Here is a 15,706-nt window from a genome sequence, read left to right as displayed (position 1 = left end):
AAGATGCAGGAACTTTAGAAATCAACTATGCAAAACATATACTGCATTTCAAGTCACCAAATGTTTATACTAATTGGTATGAGGCCTTATTAAGTGGTGGTATAAATATGATGGTTTCATTAATTCTATGTTCTATCAGGTTTTTTTCAACCCCCGGGACACACTATTTAGGAAGACCAAATTTTCTTCATGAACTTTCCACTAAAGCAAACATAAAAAACTTCAAAACTTTCCTGGAAACAACCACTGCTTTTAAAGAGGAATCAGTGATATCAGTTATTCCAGACCAAGTCCTCTTCTCACTTCTATTTTTTTAATAGGTCTGTTTAGAGAACACACTCCACACAATCTGGACATCATGAAATTATGCAATTTATCTTTTGTTGTGTTTATCTAACGAGCTGTGGATAAGAAAACATTTTTTTTCATTTTTTAAATACAAGCACTAGCAAATGATGGTTTTTCTTTAACAAATCGCATATCAGTATATTAAAAAGAAGAGTTCATTACCTGTTGGTTAAGTGCAATTGGTTCAGTCTTGAGATGTGCCAGTGTCAGAAAGTTTTGGTTTATGCTTAAAGCCTTGATGACCGCATAGACAATGTCAAAGAGTGGGAAGTGCATTAATCCACATGGGAGAATGGAACCAGAACTGGTGAAAATTTGTCACGTCTTTTTTATGTAACTGCTATGACAAAATAACTCCTTAAAAAGCTATATCTTTCAGTGTTAAATTTGGTGCTGTATTAGCTGCAGTAGAAATGATGGCCCAACTTCTACTTGAAGTATCCCAGAACTTTATTTCCACAGTAGTATTTCAGAACTTCAAAAATACAGAAACTAATATTGTTATTCATATGGTGTAGCAAAGTTGGCAGGAGTTGTTTCTTTCAGAACACAGCTGGTTGTTTAAAATTCAGAAGGAGCTTTGTATCCAATGGCGTCCTAATGTGTAATCAATTTCCTGGCTCCACCCCTTCCGGTCACTCAGGGGGCATTGCTTGCACCTGAGCTCCCCTGGGTTGGCCCTGATTTCCTACCAGGTGCTCAACCACTGGTTCAGACCATGACTTGCATTTCTGCCGCACTGAGGAACTCACCACTGGAACATCTTCTGTGTGATCACCGAACATTCACCAGAAAAAGGAGTGGTGTGGAAAGAGGTATGATGAAGGTAGCCCAAATGGTCTGAGAGGAAGATGAGAATCAAAATAGCTTTAGCTTAGAAGCTTCCTAGGTGATGAGAATAAAGACTGCAGAAAACAGTACTCAGTCACAATTTTTGCCCCTTAGTAAAAATATAAGCATAGTCACAGTGGATTCGTGATAAATACTTTGTAATACCATAAAACCAAACCATGTAAGACCGCCTACCTTTAACCTATGGATAGAGCAAATGTATTGATAGGCATTCTCTGTAGAAATATTTTATAGGGAGAACAAACGTAAGGTTTTCCATGGGGCCTATCATTTTCAGAAACTTGCTTCTATAAAAAAGCTGTGGTTCAAGCGAAGGCAGAAGATGCTCTGCACCTATTTATCCCTGCTCTGTGGCTGGGGGAGTGACAGCACTCCCAGGTATGCCATGTAGGAAAAAAAAGGCCAGGCAGCCAGCAGGAATCCTGACATGAGAAAAGCCTTCCAAGGGAAAAGGGGGCTCACTGAGCTTTCCCATTCACTCTTCAGCTTCTGGAGGTGAGACTGCACCTTGAGACAGTAAAGACAGTTGAATTTCTGTTCCTGTGTGATGAACAACTTAAGACGGTGTGAGCAGCTCAAGAGGGAAGAAATCCACATCTGCAGGGTTGACAGTGGCCTTATATGGAAGATTTTTGGCACGGGGCCCCTTTTACTTCAGGCATGGATGGGATTATGATGAGGACACACACTAATGTTTGCTAACCACAATAGAGCTGCCCTGTTTGACACCACACATACTGAAGAGGCTGTAAAAATTCCTTGGGTGCTTTATGGAAAATAGATCTCTGTTTTAGTTCTGCTCTGTGATTAGTTACTGTTATTTATTTATTTATTTATTACACCCACTGATTTATCTCACTGTTATGTGCAGTTTATACACCAGTTTACTTTCTGTTACCACAGTAATGCCTCAATGCCATGTGACAACACAGAGCTTTATGTACTAATGGTGCCTACAGAAAGCCTATTGAGAACTTACCATGGCTCACATTATCAGATCCTTTCCTTCGTAGCATTAGATCCACCAAAACATCTGTGAGCCTGCCCCGCTAAATAAAAGTGCCTGACTTTTAGAAAAGAATGAAAGCAACTCTAATTTTAGAGTCTGTGTTTATAGCATGTCATATGGTAGAGCTTGGTCAGAATATTTTTGAAGTTAAATAGCGTTTAGAGAAGTTCCAAAACAAAAATCAATCCAAGAAAAAATTCCAAGTAAAAGATTTCTGGTTTGTAAAATGTTGTCAGTCCTGCTTCCTTTGAGTAAGACTGCTCTACTAAAAACGGCTTTGTCTGTGTAGCTTTAACTTAGGGGCTAGATTTAATTTTCTTTTTCAGCTAAAATAATTCCACTCACATTGTGATGCTGTATTATTTCAGAATACCCAATCCCCCTTGGGAAGGATGTATGTTTGCCTTCAACTTGTGGATGCACAAGAACATACACCCTCATCCCTTGTCCAAGCAGGAAAACTCCTGTACTGAAATATGTCTCCATCCAAGGAGACTACCTGAGAATGAACAAGTGTGCCACATGTCAGAAGAGGCTGGAGAAGGCCAAACATCTTCAGAGAGGCTACTTTTGAGACCATTCTTCTCCTCAGCTCCACCACTAAGCCGAACTACATCTTCGTTTAACAAGTTTTAGAAATCTGCCTGGGAAGTGGATGCTTCCTGAAAGCAGATGTATAGCTCTCTTTGAATCCCTCTCCCATAAATTAATTCCCTTTTTGTTAGGTTGCATGTTATATTAAGCAGTTCTTTAAGCTAGAAACTCCCAAGCAGGCTTCTGAATAACCACTAAGTACAGGACACAACAGTTGTGTCCCAGTTCCCCAGCCAGACCACAGCTCATGCGGACTCCTCTCCTCTCCTCTAACGGGGCTCTTGGGAGTTTCCATTGATCTGAAGAAGAGTTCCTTGTCATGCATGTGACTGGTTCTACTTCACCTGAGTCTCATGAGAGTGTTTTTAATGGTCAGGATCTCAATTTTACTTAAAATACTAAAGAAAATTTCTATCTTCTGTGATTGCAGGAAAAAATTGAAAAAGTGGAGGTCCTCCAAACTGCAGGATACAGGAGTCAGATAAAATATGTTCCACCACCTTATTTTTAAGGTCCTTATAGTTTATATAAAAACTCTCCTTCTTCTTTAGTAGTTCTAAAAAAAAAAACTTAGTTTTTGTGTGTGTGTGTGGTTTTATTTTTTTTTCTCGAAAAGATGGAGGAAAGGGAATTAACTCACACTTTTTTACTTAACTTTATTTCTTTGATGCTGACAATGGGCATTTGCCAGCCTTTTGACTGTAACTAAAATGAGGGTAATGCTGATTTCATTAGAAGTGAAATAAAGAACAACTAGTCTCAAAATGGCAGCAGCTACCAGCTCCTTCCCCAGAGAAAGCCAGATCAGTGTGCTATGATGTTTCTGAACACAAGACAACGGGAAGGTGACTTCTTTCTCATCATGCTCAGGACAGTGCTAAGGAAAAGCTAGGGTGAGTCCCTTAGAGGAGGCACATCCTGCCTGATAGTCTGGACAGTGTTTGGTGGATTTGAGGAATTTGCAGAGCATATGTCACATCAACTGTTTTCCTCTAAGTATTTCGAGAGGTGTGCAAGAAGCTTTATATTCTCTCTTATAAGCCCTGCAGTCTGAAGGTAACAGTTGGATGCTGGACAATACACGATGTGCATTTCTTGTTTAACTGTTAGCTCCTTGCCAGTGTAATTTTAGATGATATGAGTAATTCTTCTTTTTTCCTACTTTCTTTTCTGTCTTTCTTTCTTGCATCAGTGGAAACAAAGTATCAGAAGTATGGGAGTACTGGAACAAGTGGAAAGAGTGAAAACAGTGGTTTTCTTGGAATAAAGTTTTATGCTATGGGGGTTAGAAGCAAATGAAGCTAAACAGTGATAAAAGAGAGTGCCTTTATGCATACATTTTTTCTTATTCCATTCTTATCTATCAAAAATCTGAAGTTACTACTTTTACTGCAAAAGCAATTACGTTTCCAGTCTCTGGGCAGATGGACGAAGGATTAGGGTTCTATTGCATTACTGGTTTCTTTCTATTACTATGTTTTTTTTCTATTTTTAGTGCTGTCAGTATACTCAGTGCCTTTTTAAGTTTGGCTCCTGTTGCTCAAGAAAGATTGCAACAGACTTTATTTGTGTTTTGTACACCCAAGGAAGTACTGCTTGTTACTAGCAGGAAAAGATGTGAAGCTCAGAGAAGGGAACTCACTGATCTGTATTTAACCATACTGTTTTGAAAAACACATTTCAACAAGGAGTCATTCACATAGTTTACCAAGGGAAAAAAAAATCTCAAATTAAATAAGGTTTCAAATAAAACAAATCATCTCTGAGATGCCACTGGGAATTGCTTCTTTGAGCTCACCCAAGAAAAGTTACTTTCAAGTTATTTAAAAAGCCAGATTCTTGGACTGCTAGTTAGAGATACCTCTTTAGCGAAAAATCTCTTTTCTTTTTCCTCTTCCTCTGCCTTTTTTTTTTTTTGAAAAATGTTCCAATTAAATTACAGATTTATTTTCTAAATTTAAGAATTTCTTACAAGAGTAGCAAAGAAATTACATTCATTTATGTAGGAAAACGGAATTAATGAATTTAAAACTCATATTCAGTAGGTAAGATTATTTTTTCACAAAGTCATAGCTTTAAAAAGTGGTAGCTTTAAGAATTATTCCTGATAATCAGTTGTAAGCCCTATGAAACCTCTGCTAGTGCAGATATTTATGAGCTTGGCATGCAGGCTCTTGTTCATTGCTGGCAAAAATGCACAGTTAATGGTGGTGAGTGTGATGAAGAATAGTGTTTTGTAGCTGAGAATTTGCTCTATCAATCTAATAGCATCATTGTCATGTCCTTTTTCTTTTTTTGTTCTTCTCTCTCATGTTTTTTGGGTTGTTTTTTTTTTTTTTTTTTTTTTGAAAACAATTTTTCTTTTGAAAATCTCAAATTCATTTAATTCTGTCAGTTAAAAAAGCAGTGCTTGGANTCCTTTTTCTTTTTTTGTTCTTCTCTCTCATGTTTTTTGGGGTTTTTTTTTTTTTTTTTTTTTTTTGGAAACAATTTTTCATTTGAAAATCTTCTTCACTTTTAATTCTGTCAGTTAAAAAAGCAGTGCTTGGAGATTTAACCTTTTTGGATTACAGGAACTTTTTATCTAACTTTGTTAGACATGAAATGAAATTTTCCAGACTATTTAGTTCCTGCAATTGTTAAGGAAACCCAAAATAGCTTTTCTGCTTCAATTTTTTATTGTCAGTAAATTTGTTTTCCTTTTTCCAATATTCCTTTTTATCTGGAAAGTCTGTATTTGAATATCAGGAACTTGATAATATTTAATAGTGTTAATAATTTAAACTTCTTGGATCTCTTTAAGCTACTTCAGACTTTTGGAAAACATTTATGCTATTTCTTAGAAATAAACTGCAGTTGACTCACCTCCTCCAACTTCAGAATCTGCATTGAAACAAACATTACACAAAGACATTACATTTTATTTACCCTATCTTCTAATACCATGAAAGCAGCAGTAGGTATGGCTCTGAACAGCAGAGTAACAACCAAGTTCAGTGCTAACAACTTTTTCCTTTTGAAAAATAAGGCCATAAGCAACAGTAAAGAATTTACATTATACTTCCTACAGATAACATTTTTATTTCACAAGCTGTTTGCACCTGGCAAGATGCCCCACTTACCAGCCCATGAAATTCACAGACACTCATTCCTGCAACCACCGAGTAAACTGAATGGTGTATTTTGGCTGAGAAGAGTGACTTTCCAGCTGGACAACAATCTGTAGCACTTCACATTTACAGGAATATGCCACATAACAATGTTAAAAGAAGAAGAAGCCACTGAAACTTTGGCTCAGTACCCACAACATACAGTAGCTTGCTTCATTTGACATAACGCTGTGGAAGAACAAGAACACATGAGGTAACTTGCCTCATATTTCTGAGCTCTGAGTAGGAAACTACGCAGGGTGGAAATGGCTAACACAAAGGTATTACATCCTTGCCTTCTCACACAGCAGTGTGTTTGCTGATCACCCTGTGTTTAATAGCAGAGGCACCACCTGGCCTCCTAAACAGATACCCAGCAATCTTCACCATGTTAATTATTCAAATGCTGTCCAGCCTCTTTAGAAACCCCTTTGCAGACATATTTTCAACTTTGGCACTAGATGCAGATCTTTTACTTGATGTAAGCCTCGATACAACTCACTGTAGCCTGCAGTACTGCTTATTCTCTTTCTACTGTCCTATGATTTGTGACACGTCTTGGTCATTTTCCAGTTTTGTCACAGGCTTCCTTTGTGCCAAGTTACTTACTCTGTATAAATAAGTTACTGATTTTATGTTTTTTACATTTGCAAAGCAGTCATTTCTCAGCCCTCTCTCTCTATTTTCTATAATCCTGGAGCTGCTGCTGCTTTCGAGCTCCAAGAGGGCATCTAAATCCCAGAAATTCTTCTTTTCACCAAAAAAACAGCAGGGCATCAATTCTTACTGCAATCTTTATCCTTTGCAGCCAGGGCATCCCTCAACTATACTGGAAAGAACTCTATGTACATCTCCTTCCTCCCTTGCCCTGGTGTGTTAGAGAACAGCTGGTGGTAAGTTTGAACAATGGTTAGCAATGGTGACACAATTACCGTGACGTCAGAAGCCATTTGAAAATTACTGATCCATTGTTTTCATCTTGTTTCTTCAGCATTCAGTGAAAAAAAAGTGCCCTGTGTCCTACTTCTACTCAGGTCTCAATATTTTAATCCATTCTCATTCTTCTGTGATATTTTCTTCTGTTTCTTCCTCAAAATACGCTTTTGTGACACTCCCTTCAAACCACAGAAAGCAGTCAAGAAGGGCCAGAGAGAAGGAACTTGCAATTGCAAGTCTGCAATCAAGCCCCAGCAAAAGCCAGAGGAATCAGGGTGATGAATGAACATATTGTTATCTCCTAACCCTCAGTCCACCTGCTTGGGCCTTGTTGCATGAGTACTTTTTTCATCTGTAGTATATCCAGCCTAATGCAAGTTATTTGGTGTGGGGGCCTCATGTACAGATGTGATTTTGTATGATTCTGTAAAGACACTGGCCAGCTGAGAGGGACCTATAAAGAAGTCTCTGTTTTTTTACGGAGGCCTGGTCATATATCTTCTGGAAATCAGACTCCTCTAAGAATCCATGTTTTCCAGACCCTCTGTCACTCTGGCAAGCTCCTGGGCAGGTTGTGGAGAAGCTTTTAAAATGCAATTAGGACAAATAACTTCCGGGATTCTCCTAGATATAAACAATCCCATTAGCAGTTTCCAAAGCAAGGCCTCTGTCTTTTTCTGTAAGACCATCGCGAGAACTCACTCAGAAATCTTATCCTCAATTTCTTTACAATTTTTTTTCAAATACTGCAGAATCTCTGCAAAACAGGGGAGTCTTGAGGCGAACAAGTCAAAGAGTACGTTACATAATCACAAAAGATGAAAAGAAATTCTGGAAATGATCCTATTCACAAATCTGATACTGATCATCTGCAATAACACACAAAGTTTTGAGAAGAAAACCAAGTGTTGGCTGAATGTTTAACAACAAAGAGCAACAAACTAATTAGTTTGAAAACAGTAAAAACCAAGAAGCAAAAATAAAAAGGAAAAAAAAAGGGGGGGGAAGTAGAACTAAAACAATCTCCATTCAAAATTTTATTCCATAACAAGTCTCAAAGGAGCCTTTGGGACTGTGGTCCCCATATTTCAGTCTGCCACGTGTTCCACGCAAAATTTAGATCTGAAGACTCATGGAGTTCTTGACTGTTCTTTGCACACTGGCTTTTGTTCTTGCTTTCATGCTTTACCCAACACCTCAGCACTATGATCATTCCCTTAGGACCTGGAAAACCTGTTGGTTTTTTTTCCCCTCCCTTTGTCCAACAGAATTCTGGCTTAAAAATCTCTCTCCAAAAATTTCTGGAGGGTGTCTTGGGAAATCTTGGGATTATAGGGGCCTCCAAATACTTCTGTGGAAACTGTTTCATTTTGAGTGGAGTAATTAAATACTTGTTAAACCATTGGCCTTGAGGTTAGGGAACTTGCCTGGAAGGGGAGAGATGAGTATTTCAGACTGCTCTGATTAAGAGTTCGCTATTTTAAGCCAAGCCAAGTAGGGAATAAATCTCTAGCATTCTCCTTCCAAGTAAAGCTTACTTTAAAGTTTCATTCACACACTGCTTTGCTAGGTCTTCCTTCTTTACATGCCACTCCTAGCTAGGCGAGAGTTATAAAGACAATTCTAGGGAAAGCTGGGATTTCATGGTCAACATTTTCTGTTGCCTGGCTTTGGTGGCTCTCCAGGCACTGTCAGCCTTTGCAAAGTATATTCTAATATGCCCTACATAACAAGTCCGGTGAATCAGAGTATCTATACATAAGTCTTTTCTATGGATATCACTTCTAACTGATTAATTTTCTTATTCTTTACCAAATTTCTATTCAGGTAAACATGAGAAATCTCTCTGCCAATTTCAACAGGCTATGGCAAGCACTTTCCTGCTAGCAATATATGCATACGGGTTGGAGGCTGTGAGATAATTTCTGCAGGACCTCCTCTTATCTAAGGCACAGAAGTTGAAGTTCTTTTCCTCCGTTCAAGGCATGTCAGTCACATTGTTTGAGGCAATTCAGACTCAGTATGTAGAAAATTCATTAACATTCTTTGTACATTCTTTCCTGAAGTTTCCCAATTACTGAAGAAGTGTCAAAGCTACCATCTTCTGAAAGATTTTTTCGAAAGGCAAAGAATTCTGATGGATTTTTTTCTAGCAATACTACAAATAGGCTTCGCCCTTTTTTATTTTCTTCTTTCACAAACTCAGGGAGCAAACTGTTCCTTTAATAGGAGAACAATAAAAAGCAATTAAAGATTATTTTCAGACTTTTTTATTCCTACAGGTCTGCAGGTTTTAAGATGGTGGATCCATCCTTCATCCTTATTTTTTAGTATGTTATTAAGTTGCAGTGGCTACCATTGCTAATATTAACAGGTTTTTTTAGTGGTAGATGTTATAATATACAAAATCATCCAATGTTACATTTTCTAGCTGTATTCTAAAAGGTATGTTGGCTTCCAGAAATCTGAACAACTCTCTTCCTTTATAAATTGTCATTATAGATAAAGCAAAGGGACCTATGTGTTTGCAAACTGTTAAAAGTTTTGCCTGCCTGATCCTAAAATGTCCCTGCAGAGCTGTTTTGAACTTCCTGGAAAAATAGAGAGGATATGAGATTGAATTACATCTACGATGCCATAAAGCTGAGAAATAGAGAACTTTGACTGAGAATGAAAGTGACGACTCACAACACACTCTTGCCTCATTGTCTGCATTACTCTGTGTTTTTTTTTTAAACACATTTAAATTTGCTAAGAAAGCAAAATAAATAATCTTTAATTGGTGCTCATACTGTGAAAAACAAGAAGCCCAATTACTTCTTTATGTATCTTCAAAATAGAGAGACAAAGTTCCAAAAAAGCAGGTCTGAGGCCTCTATTCATAGCCAAATCCTTCATTTTCTTCTTTATGACTTCTTCAGTGATTCTCCCAGCTCCGACTGTCTAGTAGTGGGTAATCAGTGCTTTACAGAAATGAGGTCCTGCAAATTGCCAGCAGCTAAAGGCTCATTGCTAGAGAAGGGGATTATCTTCATTTTACCTGGGCAAGTGTAGGCAACAACTCTTAGCTGGAGTAAAGCTATCATTTCAAAACCTTGTCTAGTTTATTTATTACAGTGTGACTGATATGAGCCACAAACGCTGTGAAGGATTCACAACAAAAGGATATTTGTTCTTTCTAAATAGGAAAATATCACTATAGACTCAAAACAAGAAAAATATACCAAAAGAAGTATCGCCTTTGTTAGTAAGGCTGTAACAACTCCCCCCTTGCCTCTTGTTGGACTCAGGTATGTTTAGATCCTGACTGCTGCAGCAGAAATGGTACAGCAAAGAACTCTGAATGCACTGAGTTAAACAGTTCCAGAGCAAGGCATCACCAAAAAAAAAAAAAAAACCAAACACCATTGCTAAAGCACATGATATGAATGTTTGGCCACATCACGTTGTCTCATATAATGTTAAAGTGAACACTGAATCTTGGAACAAACCCAGTCAGCTGAGGGCAAAGGTTTTCATGGCAATACGCTGGTAACTGATCTGTTCCTTTTTTTAAACATTGGTACATTTCTGTCTCCACGCTGACCCATTCCTTAAGCATATAGACACATCGCTTAAGGATTTAATAGTCAGAGACACTGAGAAACTGTCCAGATCCCTCTTTGACAGACAACTCCAAGAGGCTGAAATACTACTGGGATTTGAAATAGCGCATGCAAAGTCTCAGTTTCTTCAGCTAGTTCAAGTGGGTTGTTTCTACAGTTTCATATGCATTAAAAATAAATGTATAGCAAGTAATATTTTAAAGTAATTTTCTGTTATACTGCTGGCATCATCTCCAAAACAGTTGTATGTCTTAATGACATTCCATTTACTTAACTGCTTTTCTCATTAAAAACACAACCCTGGTGGTACTGATTGCTCAACGTTTGCCTAGATCATACAGAGCAGCCTGGTCTGAAGAGGCAAGAACCCAGGGCAGATCAGCAACCACAGGGAAGTTCCCAGCTAAGAGTTTATCAGGTTGAGGAACAATGTGTATTGCCTGATGCACTTAATAGCCAGGAAGTTACTCATCACTGTTAGTGATTCTTGCTGAAAATACTAAAATAATTTCCAGTACTTCATCCAAGTATCTTTCAGCTGACAGTGGATCCAGCACTATTAAAGTGGCTATGCACAGCTCTGCACACAGAGTTTCTGCAAATGAAATTAAACACAGAAGTTGATGAGGTATCTTTCATTTCATTTTATTTAGCTGGAGAGCACGTTTAATCAGTGCCTTGAAAAAGATTGTTACAACACAGTCCAGAATTGGACTATGTAGTTTAAGACCCCAAGTCCTTGTTTTTTTCCTCTCTATAGATGAGATACAACTGAGGCTTTATACTCTGAGGAGAGGCCCCTCAGTAGGAAAAAATAATACAAAGTTCTCTTATACTCCCAGTATGAAAAAGTTGTTTGCACTCAAGCTCTCCCATAGTATCACCCTAGAGCTAAAATCTGTTTTTGCCTTTGCAGTGAAAATCAGTACCCTCAGATGGTGAAAAGCAGTTCAGTGTGCCCTTCTTCACCGGCACAGAAGGATTGAGAGAATGCAAGAGCCCTCTGAAGCTCTCTGAAGGCCTGGTGAAAAGATCCCATCTACAACAGCCTCTGGAGGAGGGCCCTTAAGGAACACAAGGTAGACCCAGCCAAATTCTTCCAGGAATACCTGTCAGGCGGAAATGTTCCTCCAGGACATTCATGCAAGGTTTTATTTGTGAAAGGTTCCAGGTGCTCTTACTTTTCAATGATGACCTGCTTGCCCTGAGGCTTGGGGGTTTGAAAAGAGATGCTGTTAGCATCCAAAAGCCCTATGAGCATGTCAGAATGGCACCCTGACTCTGCGTCTGTGCTGCATTTTGCAAGATGTGTGTCCCAAGGATGGGAAGTTCTGCAGTGTTTCCAACCACAAAGTAAAAGCTGTATGTCCCGTCTCTTGTGTTCCCTCTTCAGGAGGCCCTGCTGTGTTGCATAAGACCAGATGTTACGTGATGGAAAATCATGACTTCATGTACTCTCTGTGAAATCTGTGATGCTGATATAAGAAAATTCAAGGATCTAATGAGGAAATAGATAGCACTGCTTAATGCCTCATTTTTGTATTTCAATTTTGTTCATGGATCACTCTTTGTGCAAAGATCAAAATTAAAATATGTCTCAGCAGGTTACTGTTTGGTCTCAGTGATCTGCAGACCAGAAAGACATGAATATCATGCTGTGATTGGACAAGTATAATAGAAACATTTCACCGATGTACCTGGTGTTGCCTGAGAACGCCAGCTTTCAGATGAAGCCTTCAGCACTTCATCTGAGCTCTGTTTTGTAGACAAATGATCACACTGCAGTTTTGAAAAGAGCACAGACACAACCCCAGGTTTGTAACTAGCGTTCGCTTTCTTAACACATAATATTATATGCAGGGTTGTTGCTGACTGAAGCTTGGCTGTTAATGTTTTCCTGCATAGCCACTATACTTACAGGCACCTAATTCATCTGAAAGCAGTTTTTAGGATTCTGAGAGACGGTAAATAAAACTAGATTACATTTTTCCATTCTGTCTCACATACAAATCTCTATAAATATAAACCAATTCTGCGTGTGCAGTTTGAAAACAAGCTTTGCTACTGAGTAGTTTTAAATGAGTTTTTCACATCCTTATTTAGACGCAGCATAATTTCTCCCTTCCATGTGAAAACCATACTGGAAAAGACTGGAAGATTTGCAAAAAAATACACCTGTATCTGAATAGGTAACACAACTCACAGGTGCACCTCTCCTGTAGCACTTTCCTAAACACATATGTCTGTACAGCAAAAGTCATTCTGGCAGTAGAACTTTCCACACTAGCACGTCCTCATTGGTTATCAACAGAATCAAATGTTATATATTCAAGCAATAGATAACAAGCAGGGGTTTGATTACCCTAGAGCCTGTAGGCTGTTCCCTGCAAACATTTTTTTGAGAATAAAAAGATCTTGACAAGAAGATAAGTATGAGCTCAGGGAACCAGAGGTCCTGGTCCAAGTCATTTTCGTCTGCTGATAATGGATTTGGTGAAAATCAGATTTAATTTTGGCGAATTAAAAATTCTGACAGCCAGATTCTTTGAATGCAAAGTCAAATAAAGAGGTTCATGTACCGAGTTAATAATTTCCTGGAATTTCCTGGAAAAATTATTATAAATTAATGAGGCCACCAAATGCCTGTGCAAACCTTTAGTAATATACAGAAAGGGATATGAGATTCAAACATTTTGAGAACAAGAACTATTTTCCATTTACTCACCGCTTATCCAAGGGACCATTTCTCTTCGTTATGTAGCCTTATCTAGTCCGACTGTTCTCTCTCCTGACAAAAAAATTAAATAATGTAAATCACATGTACAAAATGGTCATTAACTTCACATCTAACTTGAGCAAAAAATTGTTGGTCAGTTGACTACTTTTTTTTTCTTTTAAAGTTGTGTGCTTAATCAAAGTAAAAACAAACAAACAACAACAACAACAAAAAAAACCACAACCATGAAGATTAACATTCATTACTGACACACATCATCATAAAAGTGTGACTTTTCAGGTGAGAATATATTAGACTTTATTGCTGAGACTTTCATTGCTCAATAAATATTTGTTTCCAAAAATTGCAAGAGTGAGAGCTGGGCAGAAGATAATGCTAAATGCACATGCAGTCTGTCTCAGACTATTTTTGGTAGCCACATCAAGTTTTGGAATTTAAAAAAAATACAAAAGAGAAACAAGCAACATGTTATTGGATATAATTCCTGATCTCTGTGTAGAAATGTGCAAAAAATACCTGAGAAGTTACTTATAAGTGTTGTGGATTTTTTAATGTTATGACTTGCTATGCAAGAAATTTTGAAAGTAACAAAATTCTTAGAGAACAAAAAAGAACAAAGAGATTCTGTAGAAACAATGGACCAAATGTATCTCAAGGATAACCCCACTGAGATCAGTGGAATTGCACTAGGGATATACTTGGCCCAGTGACTCCAGAAATGATGTTAATAAGGAGCCTTAACACTACTGCTAGAGAAATCTCTATTTAAACCATGCTGTGGCAGTTCATGTGAAAAAGTAAATGGGGCCTTCACATGAACTGCACAGCATGTGAGTGTGAATCAACAGGCTATAATAAATCGGTTCAGTTTCCTTCTCCCAGACTTAAGTAAATGTATTATATTGTTGCATTTGAGATGTTATAATGAAGGTTATGTCATTATTCTATCATGTTCAAAAAAGCCTGATTGTGTAGTGGTCCCCCACCTCACCCCGCCCCCCGCCCCCCTTAAGCCGTAATCGCGCCCTAATCCCGCGGCGGCCGTTAATGACTGCAGATGGCGGCGGAGCGCGGGTTGCGGGGGGAGGGAGCAGCGCCGGGCGCGGGGGTCAGAGCGCGGTGCTGCGATGTAGCCCAGGATCTCAGCTACGATGGGCGCTGTGCCCCCGGAACGCCGCGTCCCAAAGCAAAACGGAGCACGGTGCGCAACGGGGAGAAGCGGGGCTGGAAGGGTCGGGGCGGGGGGAAGCGGCGCTGGGAGCCGCGTGCTGCGATCAGCGAAAACGCACGTGGGTTATTTAGCAAACGCACGTGGGTGCTGAAATGATCCCGGAGGAATGGAAACCCGTCGCTGCCCCGTCACTTTGCCGCGGTGCGCTCCCGCTGCCACCGCAACGCTTTCCTCCCCGCTGCCCCGTGCGCTGGGTGGGGTCTGTTGGTCTGTGCAGAACAACGGGGCCTCGGAGCTGTGGGGCGTGAGGAGCGACGGGCACGGGGCAGGAGCAGGAAGAAGGGCTGAAGCCACGTGCAGCTTCTCACTTGCATTTGTGGAAATCCACCTTGGCTCCGTCTCTTCCTCCTCTCGTTCTCCCACGTGGGTTTGGGGGGAGCGGCTGCACTCCCTGGGGGGAGGAGTGGGCAATGACAGAGATCCACACAGCTCCTGGAATCCACCACCACCGCCCTCATCATTGACATGAGACCACCCCCACTGCCACCACTGTGACCCCCACTGCCATCACTGAGACCACCACAACCACCCCTGCCACCGCCATCATTGACCACCATTGACACTGCCACCACCATGACCACCACAACCACCACAACCACCACTGCCATCATTGACACCACCACCACTATCAACACCACCGCCACTGACACCACCACTGCCACCACCACCAGCACAGCCACCATCACCACCGCCATCATTGAGATGACACCACCACCACCGGCATCATTGACACCATTGCCACCCATCACTGACAACACCACCACCACCATTAACACCATCACCGCCATCACTGACACAACTGCCACCACCACCAACACTGCCACCACCGCCATCATTGAGATGACACCACCATCATTGCCACCATGGCCATCCATCACTGCCACCCATCACTGCCACCACCACCGCCATCACTGACACCATCACTGACACAACTACTGCCACCACCACCACCACCACTGCCATCATTGCCACCATGGCCACCTATCACTGCCACCACCACCGCTGCCATCATTGTCACCATGGCCACCCATCACTGACACCACCACCACCACCATTAACACCATCACCACCATCATTGACACAACTGCCACCACCACCATCATTAACACCATCACCGCCATCATTGACACAACTGCCACCACCACTGCCATCATTAACACCATCACCGCCATCATTGACACAACTGCCACCACTGACACCACCACCGCCATCATTGAGATGACACCACCACCACTGCCATCATTG

At 40.1% G+C, this 15,706-nt stretch overlaps 1 protein-coding gene across 12 annotated transcripts in view; it reads right to left on the bottom strand.

Moving 5' to 3' along the window:
- MTA3 (metastasis associated 1 family member 3) overlaps window positions 1–15,706 on the bottom strand; it is a 696,451-nt gene that overhangs the window by 70,724 nt on the left and 610,021 nt on the right. For 10 of the 12 annotated variants that reach the window (XR_002436305.1, XR_002436306.1, XR_002436307.1 and 7 more), the window contains exon 31: window positions 13,219–13,281. The gene's annotated coding sequence lies outside the window, so the exon portion shown is untranslated. Of the gene's footprint in view, window positions 1–777; window positions 1,189–5,258; window positions 11,089–13,218; window positions 13,282–15,706 lie in introns of those variants that run through there. The other 2 variants (XR_002436301.1, XR_002436311.1) reach the window with 2 other exon arrangements.

Source organism: Numida meleagris, chromosome 3 (genome assembly GCF_002078875.1).
Source record: "Numida meleagris isolate 19003 breed g44 Domestic line chromosome 3, NumMel1.0, whole genome shotgun sequence".
In the NCBI taxonomy this organism is placed as follows: domain Eukaryota; kingdom Metazoa; phylum Chordata; class Aves; order Galliformes; family Numididae; genus Numida; species Numida meleagris.
This window is presented reverse-complemented; position numbering and strand designations above follow the sequence as displayed.